A 16196-nucleotide genomic window follows, 5' to 3' on the forward strand; every position below is an offset into this window, starting at 1 on the left:
CTTGAACTCATTAATTGTACAATGAAGCTCCTCAAATTTGTCCTATAGCCCTAGGAGTAATAGAACCTTCAAAGTGAGATATGAGACTATCTGAAACATGCATTGTAATAAAAAAGATAGCCCCATCTATTTTTTTATGATAAAATATCTCAACTGATGGGTTAATGTTGGTTGAGTCTCATCTAATGTTGACCATAAACCTTTAGGGATAAGCAATTTGGTCATTTCAGATTTCTATTTATGATCATTATGTGGAATAAGAAGCTTAATAGAAGAGGTATCCACCATTGGTTTTACATTTTCTAGAATGTGTATAGGTTAGGGCAGTATGAGTAGGTAAAAGAGAAAATTTTACCATCCCCTCCAAAAGAAGAAAAACAAAACCTTTTTTCAACTTTCAAAATAGAAAAGCTACAAATTCAAGAAATCACTTTAGATAGAATTTCTATGTATTACATAAAAATCTATAAAAATAGGCCTATGATCTATGTAGAGGATTCAACAATATTTTTGATGCTACAATAATCATAAAAAAATAGAGTTCATATGAGCAAGATATGACCCTAAAAGTGAAACAACTTTTATCTAATTTCAAAGGATTGTTGAATGCACCAAGGAAAAAAAAACAAGAAAAATCACTTGTAGAACTAGATTAGGCTTGGAACAAGCCTTCCAACGATATATAGTTTATAAAAATCAAATATTGAACACTTGAGATATATTTGATTTACCAAAACTTATCCAATCTAGTGTCTAGAGCAAGTAGGGGCTAAAATAATTTGCCTTTAGTCCTATCATGGACCAAGGGGTCATGTTTAGGTGCTAGTGGTTGGGTCTTAGACCCAAGTCATTGATTTAACCATTGTATAGGCCAAAAGGGTGGGTAGTCTAGTGGGATAGGGGTGACAAAGGAAATACATGTGACTTGTAGTGGTGTGGTACAAGTTCAATAATAGAATGAGAAAATATTGTAAAAAAATATTTTGTATCAATACACTACATAAACCCATTAGTAAATCATGTTAGCACGTTGAAATCTCAAAAAATTTATGTTGCTTCACTTGTTTTCACTAGAAAGTTTATGATGCTTATGAAGTGCTAATATTGGCCTAAGTGTATGGCATATGACTATATAGATCCATATGTATCTATACTATTGTAATTTTTTTTGCCTCATTGAATGTGCCCACCAAAACATTGCCTAGAAATTGAAGTCTTATATTTTTATGAAATACGTAGTGTAGTAAATTGTAACCCTTTACAAATTCACACTCTACTTGGGCCCCAATTTTAGTGTTCTTTCTCCTAGATAATTTTACACCTATCTGGCCCCAATCCTACCTAATTATCATCATATGATAATTTTGAGACTAGATCCTATATTCTAGATCTTGATACTTTGCCACCCCTTTTTTGGTCCATTTTTGAGTTGTTTAGTGTGCCCCAATCCATAATTTGTGTGTACTAGGGCACCCAACACCCTACTACCTGCAAAAGGGGCCCAAATTCAAAACATGTGCAAGTGTTGACCTCTATCATTTGTGATCTAATCCTGATATATTCATTTGACCATTGGATGTTAGCCTAAATTCATAAATACCTTATGAAAACTATATACCGAAATATTTTATCATTTATAAGTTAGAAGGTACAATCTAGGAGAGTATTATGATCAATACAAAATCTTCATATCTAAGCATCCTAGATATTGAGTAGCAAGCTATGATAGCCTACATTTAAATATGATTTCATGATTGATTTTGTTATGATTGTCATGATATTGCATCAAAGCTTATAGGAATTGTTTAAAGAGAATTGTGTTACAACCATTACCATTTCTAAGGTAATATTATTTCATTTTAGCATTTAAATTATAATTTAGCCTCTATTCTTTATGAGAATAAGATCTCCTTTTGAACTATCATAGTTTTTATGGAGCCGGGAACACCAACACAAGGTTTGAATTAGGTAAGACCCTAAATAGCACCACCCTTTTTCCATGTTTTTTATGTGTGCAAGTTTATATCTAAAAGTAGATAGGGTTATAGGTGCACAAATAAAACAATGAGAGGTGATCTTAAAATTTGAACATGAGGAAACACTTGGGCTAAGGAACCCTCCAACTATGTCCAACACTTTTTTGATTTTTTTAGAGAGACATATCTACATGACCTCCTAATCTGGAAGCTGGGACTTATTGTTAACATAGATAAAATTAGATTAGGGTACCCTCCAATTATCTTCAATTTCTAAAACCGAGCTAGTGTGTTAATTTCGATTTTTACATTTCTTTATTATTACTAAAAATCATCATTATTTTATCATTTGATCTAGTTTATTCACACACACTTCACAATCTTAATTCTATTACAACAAAGTAGTAATAAACCCACAAGTATTAAGCTCTCCTTTTAGGACTGCAGTTGAACCTAGTTTATTCTTCTAATGATATACCATGGATAATTAAGACCTTCATTTGTATTCTTAGGCTAGGATCTCAAATTAAACATATCAAAACCAAAGGTGATCCTTAGGTTTTTAACTATTGCAAATGTCATGACACAATCCATTGTACCTCAAGATGCACTGTTTTTTCACTAAACTTTAGAACTTGCCTTAGATATCATGCCCTTAGAAAAAAAAACCTAAAATTCAACTTCTCATATTTTGATGGAACAATAATTGATCTATAGGTTTCTGTCTTTTGTAAACATGATTATGTAGCATCATAAACTTTTGACCTTAATAATTTCACAACAGCTTTACAACTAATTTACATGTATATGCCTAATTTATGCATGTTTGTGCCTGATTTCAAAATCGCTTTTATAAACTGGGTTATTTCCCATATTCCTAGGAGTTTTGCTAGCATACTTTACTAAGACTAGGGTTCTTAGTATCCCATTCTTACTAAAATAGCCTAAAATTTTGAGAGATGAAAGTTGGACTTGTAGTTTATGTGATTCAATCTTGATTTGTCACCCTATCCTAGAATTTTGTTTTTAAAAAGTGTAAGTTGATTATAAATACAATTGGGTTTCCCATTTTAAATTCTAGTATAGCTGAGCAAGCAATTTAATCTATGCAATCCAGTTCCAATCAAACAAGCGCATTCAAAGAGCATAGCAATAAATAAAATTCAATAATTCAAGTCTCGTATAGAAAATATGATCAAGCATAATATGTCATTTCATGTTGTAAGCATGCACTAACATGTTACAAGACTTCACAAGCATCACATTGAACTTTTTTGTGAGATTGGACTTGAAAGGATTTCATACCAAAGGTAAAATATTGTCATATAAACATTCATCATTTATTTAGCCTTTGTCCTTGTGAGGGAACACATCCTATCTCATAATCACTATTGTTGAAATGAGAACACTAACACAAGGTTTGGCTTAGGCAAGCCCTTATATGTACACCACGTTTTCCCCAAATTTTGTGTCTATAGGTGTATATTTGATAGTGGGAAAGTTACAAACATGCAGAGAAGATAGTTACAGACATTGATAGACTTTGAATGCACAAAAAATCTCAGACTAGAGCACCCAACACCCGTATCTTTCTAGTTTGACCTAGACTTTTAAGAGACATGTTTAGAAATTCTTGCTTTAATTTTATATTGTCTCTTGATCCCTTCACCACCTTCAGACACAAGAACCTAACACTTATGTCCAACACACTCAACTCTCAATTTCAGTTCCAAGTTCCTCTCCTTGTCTCTATCTCAGTTTTTTTTTTTTGTTTCAATATATCATTTTGTATTTGTTGTATTTTATCACATTTAGTCATCATCATTGTTAATCTACTACACTTGAATAGACTTCGCTATCTTAATCTTTTAGAACAAATGGAATAGGAAACCTTATACCTAGCTCTTCCTTGGGGATAGTAGGCTAGGCCTATTCATGTTCCTAATGTCAAAAAAGGATTTGGGATATATAGGCTGCATTATTGAGTCTTAGAGATCCCATTTCCATTTATTTTAGATGAAAATATTTGTTTGAGCTCAAAGTGCACCAAAAAATTGCTCAAGGTTGGATTCCTTAAAATTTAAACAACAACTTGTAGAATTGAAGCTTTGATACCATGTTGGATTTATTGATTCAACCCCACAAATCCCAATAATCACTTCCATAGTCAAAATCCCTATCATAAGTAGAGATCAATCAAGATATATTTTCTCTACAACATAAGAACTATATTGATGCACAAAAGATAATGAATGATTACAATGAAACATGAATCCTTATAGAAAGGATAAAGAAACCCCAGATGAAGATTAGACTAGCTAGTGACAAGTGTCCACATCATATGTAATGAGACAACATGTGACATTGTTTAGGAATTAAAGAAAATATGTACAGAAATTTTTTGTATCATTAGACTAGGCAACCATAGCATAAGATTTACATAAGTATATATTCTCAAATGATGGTTAAGATCCCAAGTGACTCCTAACATTAAAAATGCAACATTCATTATAAAACATAGAAAGATAAGGAATTGTAAAACACTTTTAGATTTAATAAAATAAAAAATCAATATTCTAAATTAGATATGTTTGAATACAACCCTAAATAGGAATATAGCTACTAGTAAAATCTAGATCACGATTAATCAATCAAAAAATATAGATCAAAATCTCCAAAATCAAGAATGAAATATCTCTAAGATAAAAACATAGTGGGTCTAAGGGTAGACAAGACCACCAATGATGTAGAGAAATTTTCTATTTTTTTTCCTAATGTTAATCTGACGTGGAATTGAATAAGTGTAAACAAATGAAACAAAAATTAACTTAGAAAATTAATATCATTTAGAAATTAGTATTTGAAATAAATAAATAGTAGAAAATTAAATGAAGAAAACTAGGCATTTGGAAAGTGTACAAAGACAAATTAAAAAAAAAATAGTTCTAGATTATTCTAATTTAAATGTTGGTTCTTTTTAGTATTCCAAATCAAAATAATTCTTCTTGAAGTGTATATGCTTCACGATTTCTTGATGATTCTTGGATGTGTTTAAATGCTTAAAAAAATGCCTTCAAATATCAACGCAATGAAATGTCACACAAATGTGGGTCAAGTGAACTCTAAATGACTACTAATAATGGTGGATCAATATTTTAAATATTCAAATTTAAATTTAGACTTAGATCCATGTCTATGGGAGTAAAGCCACACATTATGGGGTCAACCCAAGACAAGGAATGTGGAATCTTGAGGCAAAGATCATGTGCAAAGAAAAATGTACTGGTGGTAAGACAAATGTGCTGAAATATGCACAAAACAATTTAAAATATGATTTAAGATTTAGATTGAATTATAGAACTGTGTGAAAGTAAAGATGAAAATATAGAATTAGAAATAGAAAAGAAAACAAACTTAAAATAAAAATGTGAAACATATCACTATTTAATAATATTAAAACATTATTTTGAAATAGATATAAAATTAAATAAAATTAACACATAAATTTTAAAGTCACAATAATATATTTTTTTAGTATAAATATTAAAATTTAAAATCACTATTATAAATATTTGATACCTTATAATTTTTAACTATGTAACTTGTACTTCTTTATAGATCACATTTCACTAATTGTATATTCCATTGTACTTAATCATAATTAAGGTTGTGGCTCCTTCTAGAAGAAACCTAACTAGAATTTCACAAATAAACATGTGGTAGAACTAAAAGGTAAGACAAAGAATGTATAGAGCACACTTATGCAAGTTAAAAGAAGTAGAAGAGTGGTTCCCTTTTAAAGTCCCCTTTTAAAAGAGTATTACAAAACCACATTAAACAATATTAGCCATACATGTTTTCTATGTTAGTGAAAACACTAACATAGAGTTTGACTTAGGTAAGCTCCTAAATGACACAATAATTTTCCCCATTTTTTGTGTGTATAGATGCATATCTAATAGCAAGAAAGTGGATTAATTGTACCTAAAAATAAGCCTAAACACACAACACAAACAATATGCAATTAGAAAATTTAAATATACAACAACAAAATAGTGATATCCTTTATGAATTGTTCAGTCAACCATTGTGAAATACATTAATTTAAGAACTTACATCAAGATCCAATTATTATTATGTTCAAATCAACAAATCTGATCTCTCCTTTGTTGCAACTTCCAAGCTTAGTAGTCCCTCCACAATCATTCTCAAACTCCTTTGATGGCAACTTCCCTACTTCTCATTTCTATCTAACGTAGCACCTTCAATTGTGTGCCAATTGAAATTATACTAGTATACCTATATTTAAAAAATCTATGTAAAATATGCGAAGAGATATCTTATAATAGAAGAGAATCATCTTTAAAATAAATGTTCTTCTAAAATACTAAAACCAAGAATACAAATCCATTAAAGTCCTGCATGCAAAAAGTTGTGAATCTAGCTAGAGACAAGTGGCAAGGGTTCTATTTTATTTAGAGTAATAAAATAACACCTCCACAAAAGCTGAAACATGGAATATTTCATGCATTTACCTGTCATTTGCATATCAAATTGTTTCAAAAATAAATTTTTGTTTACAGACATTTTGATGTCATATGCCTCTCCCCATAATAAAAAGATGTGAAAGCTCAGTAGTCAATCAAATGGTTCAATCAAATTCTTACACATGATATAAGAAAAACACTCTCTATTTACCCTCTTTGATGACCATTGATAATAATATGCAAGAGTATCGACCATTTAGAAATTCATTTATTAAAGAGACACGGTCGAACCCTGAACCAAAAAAGAGAACCACGGGCTCCAAATCGAGTTAAGAAACCTCCTACAAATTCAGACAGGCCTTTGAGAATGAAATAAATCACTTGTTAAAAATATTGTTAAGTTCTGAACTTCTTCGAGCAACCTTTCAGGAAAATGAAGTAGTTCGTGAACTTGTCCCTTTGTTGCCTTAAGAACAAAGAAAATCTCTTTGTTGGAAATATGGACGAATTTCAAACCAAATTTGATTTTTTTTGGGTTTGTGAACTCAGTTTCAACACCAAGTTAGATGGATGCTCCTTCGCACGTAGAGAAATCTTGTTGGGTCTATTTTGAGTTATCAAAACTTCATTGGCTTTTGGTCTAAGTTATGAAACTAGGTTAAAGGGAGGGACAAAGAATTTTGAGTAACTTTGTTAAAAAAAAGAAAGCTTAAAGGTTTAAGTTATGACATCAGGCTAGAGGAACAAAGAACTTTGAGTAACTTTGTGAGTAAAAAGCTTAAAGAGACAAGTTAGGATTGCTTCAATCTTATTTAAAATAAAATAAAGAAAACAAAAATGATGAGATGAGGATTGCACAAACACCTAGGATGTTTCTGCATGAGAAGGTTATAGGAGTACAAAGTAGACATTGACATATTACGATAGAATTTGAATAGACAAAAAGACTTATGCTAATTCATGCCCAACCCTACCTTATTTTCTTGACTACATTTTTTATTATCTATTGAACAATTTTAAACACCTTAAGACTAGGGCATCCAACATCCTTGTCTAGCACAGTCTACTCCAAGTTTCAAATTTAGGTTCATCTTTGTATATCTATTACAAGTTTGTCTTACTATTTCAACTATTCACTTTGTATCTGCTAGTTACTGTTAAATTTAGTTATTTGATCATCATTAACCTAGACCCTACACACACTTCACTATCTCATTTCTTTTGTGATAAAAGAACAAAATCCAAGTGCCTAGTTCTCCTTTTAGGATTATCGTTAGGCCTATTCTTGTTCTAATGTTATGAAAGAAATTGAAATCTTTAGTTTGCATTGATTGGGTTATGATCCCATTTCACAATATTTCATTTTGGTGAACCCATCATGTTTGATTTGAATGTACTCATTTCTAAATTTAATTGCTTTACTTGCATTTAATTAGCTCGTTAATTAATTGTATCATTCTTATCTCCTATTACATTTTCAATAAAACTTGTGAGAGAAAGAAAATCACTAGAAACTATTGGCCATTAGTGTTGTCATTGATGTTAGAGTGTATCATTAACATCATGGTGTAGGACTAATAGAGTGTTCACCATAAGAGGAGATTGTTGTTTGCAGTGATTTTTATAGATTGAACTCATGCAAAGAAATTATATGGTGTTATTTTTATATAATTTTAGAAGTGTTAATATGCTTTAGACTATGTGGCTTGATCACTTTTGGCCGTTAAACTATTTTTTATGCTCTTTGGCTTGATTAGGGTTTGCATATTTATCACATCCTTAAACTGTAGGTCTCAGTATTTGGCATGAGCACTTTTGTTATATTTGCTCATTGACTAGGTAGTGCACATAGCCATTTGCTTAAGTCATGACTTAAGCTTTCTACGTCAAGTTTTTACCAGCAACGAAAACTTTAAGAACTCCCCTCAAAAAGTTATTAAATCCTAGAAATTTTTTTCTTACTTATAGAATTAATATTTAATTGTATTTGTAATTTTTTAGTTATTCATAGAAACAAAATATTAATGTGATTGATGAATTTTTTGAAATCGCTCAAAATTAGTAGAAAATATTGGAGATATTTATCTTTCTTGAAAAATAAAAAATAATATTGTTGGTGATTCTTCATTGTATTCTAACAAATGTAATTTTTTTTGGTAAATCAAGCATTTCTTAAAATTAGAAGAATTTTTTTCATTGTCAAATTACGCTTTTTTTCTTTTGATAAAAGTGACCGAAGTCACTGAAAAGTTTATATTAATTGGCAAATTATGCTTTGATATTAAATAAATAAAATAATTTTACTGGTGAATTATATAAATATACAAAACTATATAGTTTTACTTGGTAAATTCTATAAATAAAAAAAACTATAGAGTTTTACCTGGCAAATTCTATAGATTAAAAAAAACTAGAAAGTTTTACCTGTCAAATTATGTTTTGATATAAAACAAATACAATAATTTTACTAATGAATTATATAAATATAAAAATGATAATAATTTTGTTGGCAAAAATATAAAATGCTAAATGATAATAATTAATGTACTTGGTGAATTTAATTTCTAATGTTGAGATAAATTTGAAAGTCCTTAGAATTGAAATCAATATGTTTATTACTGAAGTAGTCACCGATGAGGAGGGACCTTAAGGAGATCAGTCCAGATCGGTCAGCAGGAGTAAACACAACAAAAATACACAAATATGATGGAGGAAATGCATAATAGATTGTTTTATTGGATTAAATTTGATTACATCTAACTGGTAACAACTGGGTTACAACATATCGACACACATGCCTGGTAGAATAGGTCACAACCGGGACCTTGAATCAAAAGATCTATCTTCTAGGTATAGTCTATCTATCTGATACTCTAATTGATTCTGATTAATTACATTCTAAAGCATGATTACAAATATATATATTGATCCAAAGGATCTAGTCGGCCCAAAAGGATCAAAACCCAAAGAACAAGACCTAACGTGCAAAAATGAATAAGGTCAGCCTCCACCAAGAGATTCCTCCAAAAAATCCAAAGGATGAAATAAAGAAGGTCAGCCACACGCCAAGAAACATTGAGATCAACGCTCAAGGCTCCATAAGCTTCAGAATGGGTTTTGATAGATCACTCGAATAGGTCTTAGGCAACCGGTAACAAGAAACTGTCATGGAAACCGGTAGCGATATCTTGGTGGTAAGTGATCCAAATGAGATGCGGCTTGAAAGAAAGAAAGATGATCAAGTCTTCAAGTAGAAACCAACTCCACAGGATTTGGTGAGCCAAAAGTGGGACACACAGAAAGGAAAACTAAAACTGTAAACAAAAAAGAAAATGTTTTTTTGTGTTGATGCAAGATTGTTGTGAACCAAGGATGCTCCTCCATCAAACATCCGTGGTTAATGAAAAAGTGAGCCTCTCACTTTTATGGGGTTAGAGGGAAACCAACACGGTCTACCTCTGCCTGAGAAATCCAAGATGAATCTTTGACTGGTCTGCTCTTTTACTTCACAAGATATTATTTGTACTGACTGTTCCGAGTACTACACCCTATCCTACTATCCAAAATCTCTTCAATAGGATCTGGTTCCTTCCGAGGCAATTGTTTCTCAAGGTCTGCAACACTATCCTCACTAAATTATAGTTCATGGTACTCATGAAAATCTGTAATGCTGAATATAGGTGAAATACTTAGACTATCTAGTAGCCCTATTTCATATGCATTTCCAAAACTAAACTTCCGCAAAATCTTACAGGATCCAAACTTCTTCATCTGCAACTTATTATAAGTTCCAACTGGGAATCTCTCTTTTCTCAGCTATACCATCACTTCATCACCACCTTCAAATTCCTTATGTCTCCTCTTCTCATCTGTCTTCTCCTTATATTTTCTATTCATGTCTTCCAAATGTGGTTTAACCTGAATATGTAATGCTGCCGTGTGATCTGCAAATTATTCTGCTTCTAAATTCTTCCGGTCTTCACTCCTAATGTCTCTCAATTCTGCTATTCCTCTAGGATGCACTCCAGTAACAATCTCAAAAGGTTTTTTTCCAGTACTTCTATTTACTGAATTGTTATAGGCAAACTCTAGTTGTGCAAGGATCAAATCCCAACTTCTAGTTTTATATCCCACTAAACATCTCAACAAGTTTCCCAAACTCCAGTTAACTACTTTTGTCTATCCATCAGTCTGTGGATGAAAAGTAGAACTGAACTTCAAACTGATGAATAATGATGAACAATAAATACCCAACAGATACTGAGAGGGGGGGGGTGAATCAATATGGACAAGAACTTCTTTAACAACTTAAACTGCAAAGACTATACCAACTGGTAAACAATATCACCAATCTAAATCAAGGCACTACCGGTAGAACACAGTATGACTGTAAAAGACATAAACCGATAACATCTAGATCTTCTCAAAACCAAATATCTCATCTCAAATTCACCCATATGCTTAAGAAAGTAATACATCAAAAATACAATGACCATTGGATCAACTTGCATTACCGCTTAACAGAAAACACTAAAACATCACATAAAAAAGCATAACACATAACACACTTTTTTGCACATGGAAACCCAATTGGGAAAAACCATGATGGGGATGAATACCCACAAGTTGTTCTTGAACTCTTATGAAGTTCTCTCTGTTAGGAGCCTAGTTCAGTTAAAGACTTTACAATAGGTTCTGCTAGGAACCGATCCTGCTAAGGATCACCTGGTTAAGGGATGGCTAAATACTTGGTTAGAGGTTAAAACCCTGTTAAAGATTACCTTGTAAGAGGATTTGAAGAACTCAATTATTTTGAGTCACCCTGTTAAAGGATTTACAAAAAGCCTGTTAAAGCTACCTGATAAAGGGATTTTCCATCTGCTGAAATGGTTAGAAGTCAACAGGTAATACACTGATATGATAACAACACTTAATGCCAAGGAAGATCTACTTCAGTTTCTTTACATCTGCAATCACACTCTACAAATCTCTTCTTACTCCTTTGGTTTGGAAAGAATCACCTCACATACATTCATTTGCCAACAACTTGAAATGAAAATCATTATCGACCTTATAGACAACAATTAGGTCGGTGGCCAAAACCTAAAACCCTAAGCATCTAGGTTAACAATACAGTCAGTCCAATCCTGGCCGTTTAAACACATTAAATAGGGTTAAATGATATTGAACAAATCACAAGACTTTCTCCATCATTTGTTCTTTACCGCTTCTGGAAGCTAATAACCCATCACGCACTCTCCATCGTTTACTAAGATTTTGCACATTCCCAAGGTAGATAGAATCAATCTTCTTCATGCAAGATCCTCAAGAAGATTCTTCACGCGCACAAGATTGACATGGCAACATGATCTAATCTTCATTTAAATGCTAACTCATCATAGGATGTCGTCAGTCGAATCACACAGACTTGGAATGCGTCAACCAAAACCCTGAAGCTGAGACTACCAACCGGTGGTCATATCAAATGAAACCCTGATACAAACTTTGCATATACCGGTTCACACTCCAACATACCGGTTCACTTTTTGCATATACTAGTTCATACCATCATACTGGTTCACTTGCTAGTTTTCTTACTTCAATATATTGGTTCATACTTCAGTATATTGACATCAATGACAACATACAATCCCATCATGTCATCAAACTTTGCACATATGCCAACAATCTCCCCCTTTGGCATTGATGGCAATACACAAAGATATCTCTACATCTTCTTCCATATAATATGTCTTCAATACTACAGATATCTTCTCTGCTTCACATCTTCTCCCCCTTTGACAACAATGCCAAAGTGGAGGCACAAACATCCATGATCTACTATGCTGCTCCCCATGAGGAGTAGCATCCTTCAACACATCAATCCTAAAAATTATTTGACAATGTAATACCTGACTGATGTGGATCACATACCTTTAGTTCACCTCTTGAAGGGGTAGCACCCCTAATTCACCTCTTAAATAGGTAAATGTAGCCTTCGGTAGAGGTTTGGTGAATATATTTGCAAACTACTCTTTACTGGAAACATGTTCCAATACAACCTCTTTGTTTTGAACTTTTTCCCTCAAGAAATGATACTTGAGCTTGAAGTGCTTGGTTCTAGCATGCAATACCAGATTCTTGGAAATATTAATTGCACTTGTGTTATCGCAAAATATACTCACCGGTTCAGATACATGGACTTTGAAACCACTTAATACATGCTTCATCCAAATTGTTTGAGTGAAGTTCATAAATGTTGCTACATATTCTGCTTCTACTGTGGACTGAGAGATACAACTTTGCTTCTTGCTCATCCATGAGACTAGTCTACCACCGAGAAAGAATGCACCACCGGTTGTGCTCTTCCGGTCATCCACATTACCATCCCAATTGGCATCAGTAAACACTTTGAGATTGAAATCATTATTGTATGGATACCACAATCCATAATCTATAGTGCCCTTCAGATATCTAATAATCCACTTAATTGCTACCAAGTGGGATTCTCTTGGACTTTTCTAGAAATGTGTAGCAATTCCCACTGCATGTGCAATGTCCGATCTGCTGTGTACTACATAGTGCAACTTACCAATCATTGACCGGTGTTCCTTCTCATTCACCAACACCGAGTCATCTTCTTTTGACAATTTACAACCAGCCATCATCAGTGTACCATCCGGTTTGCTGTCTTCCATGCCAAAGGTCTTCAACACCTCTTTGACATACTTGGACTATGTGATAAAGATACCATCTTTCATTTGTTGAATCTATAATACAATGAAGAACTTAATCTCTCTAATTAGTGACATCTTGAATTCCTTCTTCATTTCATTTGCAAACGCATGGCTCATCTTGTCATCTCCACCAAAAAATATGTCATCAAAAAACACTTTACAGATCAAAATCTAATCTCCTTCTGTCTTCAGTTAGATATTGTTATCTTCACTTATTCTTTCAAATCCAATCTTCACAAGATGGGAGTGTAAACATTCATACCATGCTCTAGGTGCTTTCTTCAATCCATACAAGGCTTTATGTAGCCTACACACCATATCACTGTCTTCTGATAGGGAAAACCCATCTGGTTACTCTATATACACTTCCTCTTCAAGTATTCCATTTAGGAATGCAGATTTCACATCCATCTGATACACTTTGAATCCCTTGAAGGTTTCATATGCAAGTAGCATTCAAACTCCTTCCAATCTAGCTACTGGAGCAAAGGTTTCTCCATAGTCTTCTCCTTCTTCTTGAGCATATCCCTTACATACCAATCTTGCTTTGTTTCTTACCACTATGCCATCTTCATTCAGCTTGTTTCTAAGAACCCATTTGGTGCCAATAACATTTTTGTGCTCAGGTCTGGGTACCAAAGACCATGTACCATTCTTTTCTATCCGGTCAAGTTCCTCTTCCATAGCCTTAATCGAGTCTTCATCATTGTGTGCCTCTTTAAATGTTTTGGACTCAAATTTAGAAATCATGCAAGAATTCTCTCGGACCTTTCTTCTTGTAAGTATTCTTGCATCCTTATCTCCTATGATCTGCTTTGGATCATGATGCAACTTTACATACCTAGGAATGATCTTAACTAATTCCTCTTTCTTTTCCTCTTCATCCTCATCTTCATCAACATCTATTGGTGTAGGAGCACTGTTACTTGTACTTGGTTGTTTTGCAATCGGTTCCCAGAAGGTTACATTCAGTTCATCTACTGCTCGCTCGCTACTAGTTTCTTTAGGTTTCTCAGAGGTTTCATCAACTCTAACAATGATACTTTCAACAATTCTCTGAGTCCTATTGTTAAAACACTTGAGATCTTTGCTCTTGGTGGAATACCCTAGGAATATTCCCTCATCACATTTTGCATCAAACTTGCTCTGGTATTCACTTCTCTTGATATAACACTTGCTACCAAACACTCTAAAATAACTTACTACCAGAGTCTTACTGGTCCAATACTCATAAGGAGTTTTATCCTTACCTTTCTTGATGAGTACCCAGTTCATAGTGTAGACTACAGTGCCCACCGCTTCTCTCCAAAAAGTGTGAGCAACCTTCCTTTGAATCAACATCGTTCTGGCTGCTTCAAATATAGTCCAGTTATTCCTTTCTACTAGGCCATTTTGCTATGGAGCCGGGGGGTTGACAGTTGCCTCTTGATGCCATTCTCTTCACAGTACTTATTGAATTCACCATAAATGAACTCACCTCCTTGGTCAGTTCTAAGACATTTAATCCTCTTACCGCTTTCCTTTTCAACTAGTGCTTTGAAGGCTTTAAACTTTCCAAAAGCTTTAGACTTGTCTTTCAAGAATGTGACCCACATAATTCTTGAGCAATCATCAGTAAGAATCATAAAGTACCTATCTCCCTGAACACTCCTAGTTTTCATAGGACCACACAAATCAGTGTGCACAAGATCAAGTAAATTATCTGCTATGAAAGATTTACCTTTGAAGGTTGAGGAAGACATTTTCCCCAGTTGATTCTCTGCACAAAGGATTCTTCAGTTTGTTTAGCACAGGAAATCTTCTAACTGCCTTGATCTTACTGGCTTTCACAATATTATAAAAATTTACATGGCAAAGTCTCCTATGCCATATCCAACCGTCATCAAACTTAGCCATTAGACATTGACTGATATTTGTATTTAACTGAAATAAGTTACCTTTGGTCTGCATACCGGTGGCCATTAGTTCACCACTCTTTCCTTTTATTTTGCACACTCCATCTTTGAATTCCAAAGTGAGTCCTTTATCATTCAACTGGGAAACACTCAAAAGGTTATGCCTGAGACCTTCTCCCCAATACACATTATCAGCACTGCTTTTTCCATTTAGAGAAATGGACCCTTTTCCTTTTACCATACATGGTGCATCATTACCAAATCGGACTACACCTCCATCGTACTCTTCCAGAGACAAAAACTTCCTCCAGTCACCAATCATGTGGTGAGAACATCCACTATCAATAATCCACTCATTAGAATTATCAAAGCGAGAGACAAGAGCCTTCTTGTCTGACACATCTTCCTTAAAGGCTACAAACACTATGTCTTCGCTTTCTTCATCTCCTAATTCATCATCAATGACACCTTCATCAACTACAACAAGACAGTTTCTCCTATTTCCTCCTTTGAACTTTTTAAACTTCTCCGGTTTGTCCTTATTATCATTGTTGGGACAGTTGACAGCAATGTGTCCTATCTTATTGCAAGAAAAATATTTCAAAGGGAGCTTACCTTTGTATTGTCTAGTTCCTTTAGGAAGTTTTTTGGCAAGAAGAGCTTCAAACTCCATCAGGATCTCCTCATCATCCATATCCTTGCTTTGTTTGGGTTCACAGCTAGTACCAACCTCTTTTCCCTTTCTAGATAGTGCAACATATGCTCTAAATCCTAATTCAGTCTTCTAAACACTTCCATCATAACCGTTTAGCTCATATGTGGTCAACTTAGCAATGATGGAGTCAAGGGATACCTTTGTCTTATCAATAGATCTCAACTCCTGAATAGCGGCAACCCTTATTGCATAGATCAATAATAAGGATCTCAAAACTTTGCTAACAACAGTGGGATCATCTATTTTTCCTCCTGCAATCTTGATGTCTCCTACAATAGTTTTAATACTTATCCCTTATTGTTGAATGGTCTCTCCTTCAACCATCTGTATGTCTTCAAATTTTCCTCTAAGGCTTTCTTCCTTAGCTTTCTTCACATGCTCATCAT

This window comes from Cryptomeria japonica, chromosome 5 (genome assembly GCF_030272615.1).
Source record: "Cryptomeria japonica chromosome 5, Sugi_1.0, whole genome shotgun sequence".
In the NCBI taxonomy this organism is placed as follows: domain Eukaryota; kingdom Viridiplantae; phylum Streptophyta; class Pinopsida; order Cupressales; family Cupressaceae; genus Cryptomeria; species Cryptomeria japonica.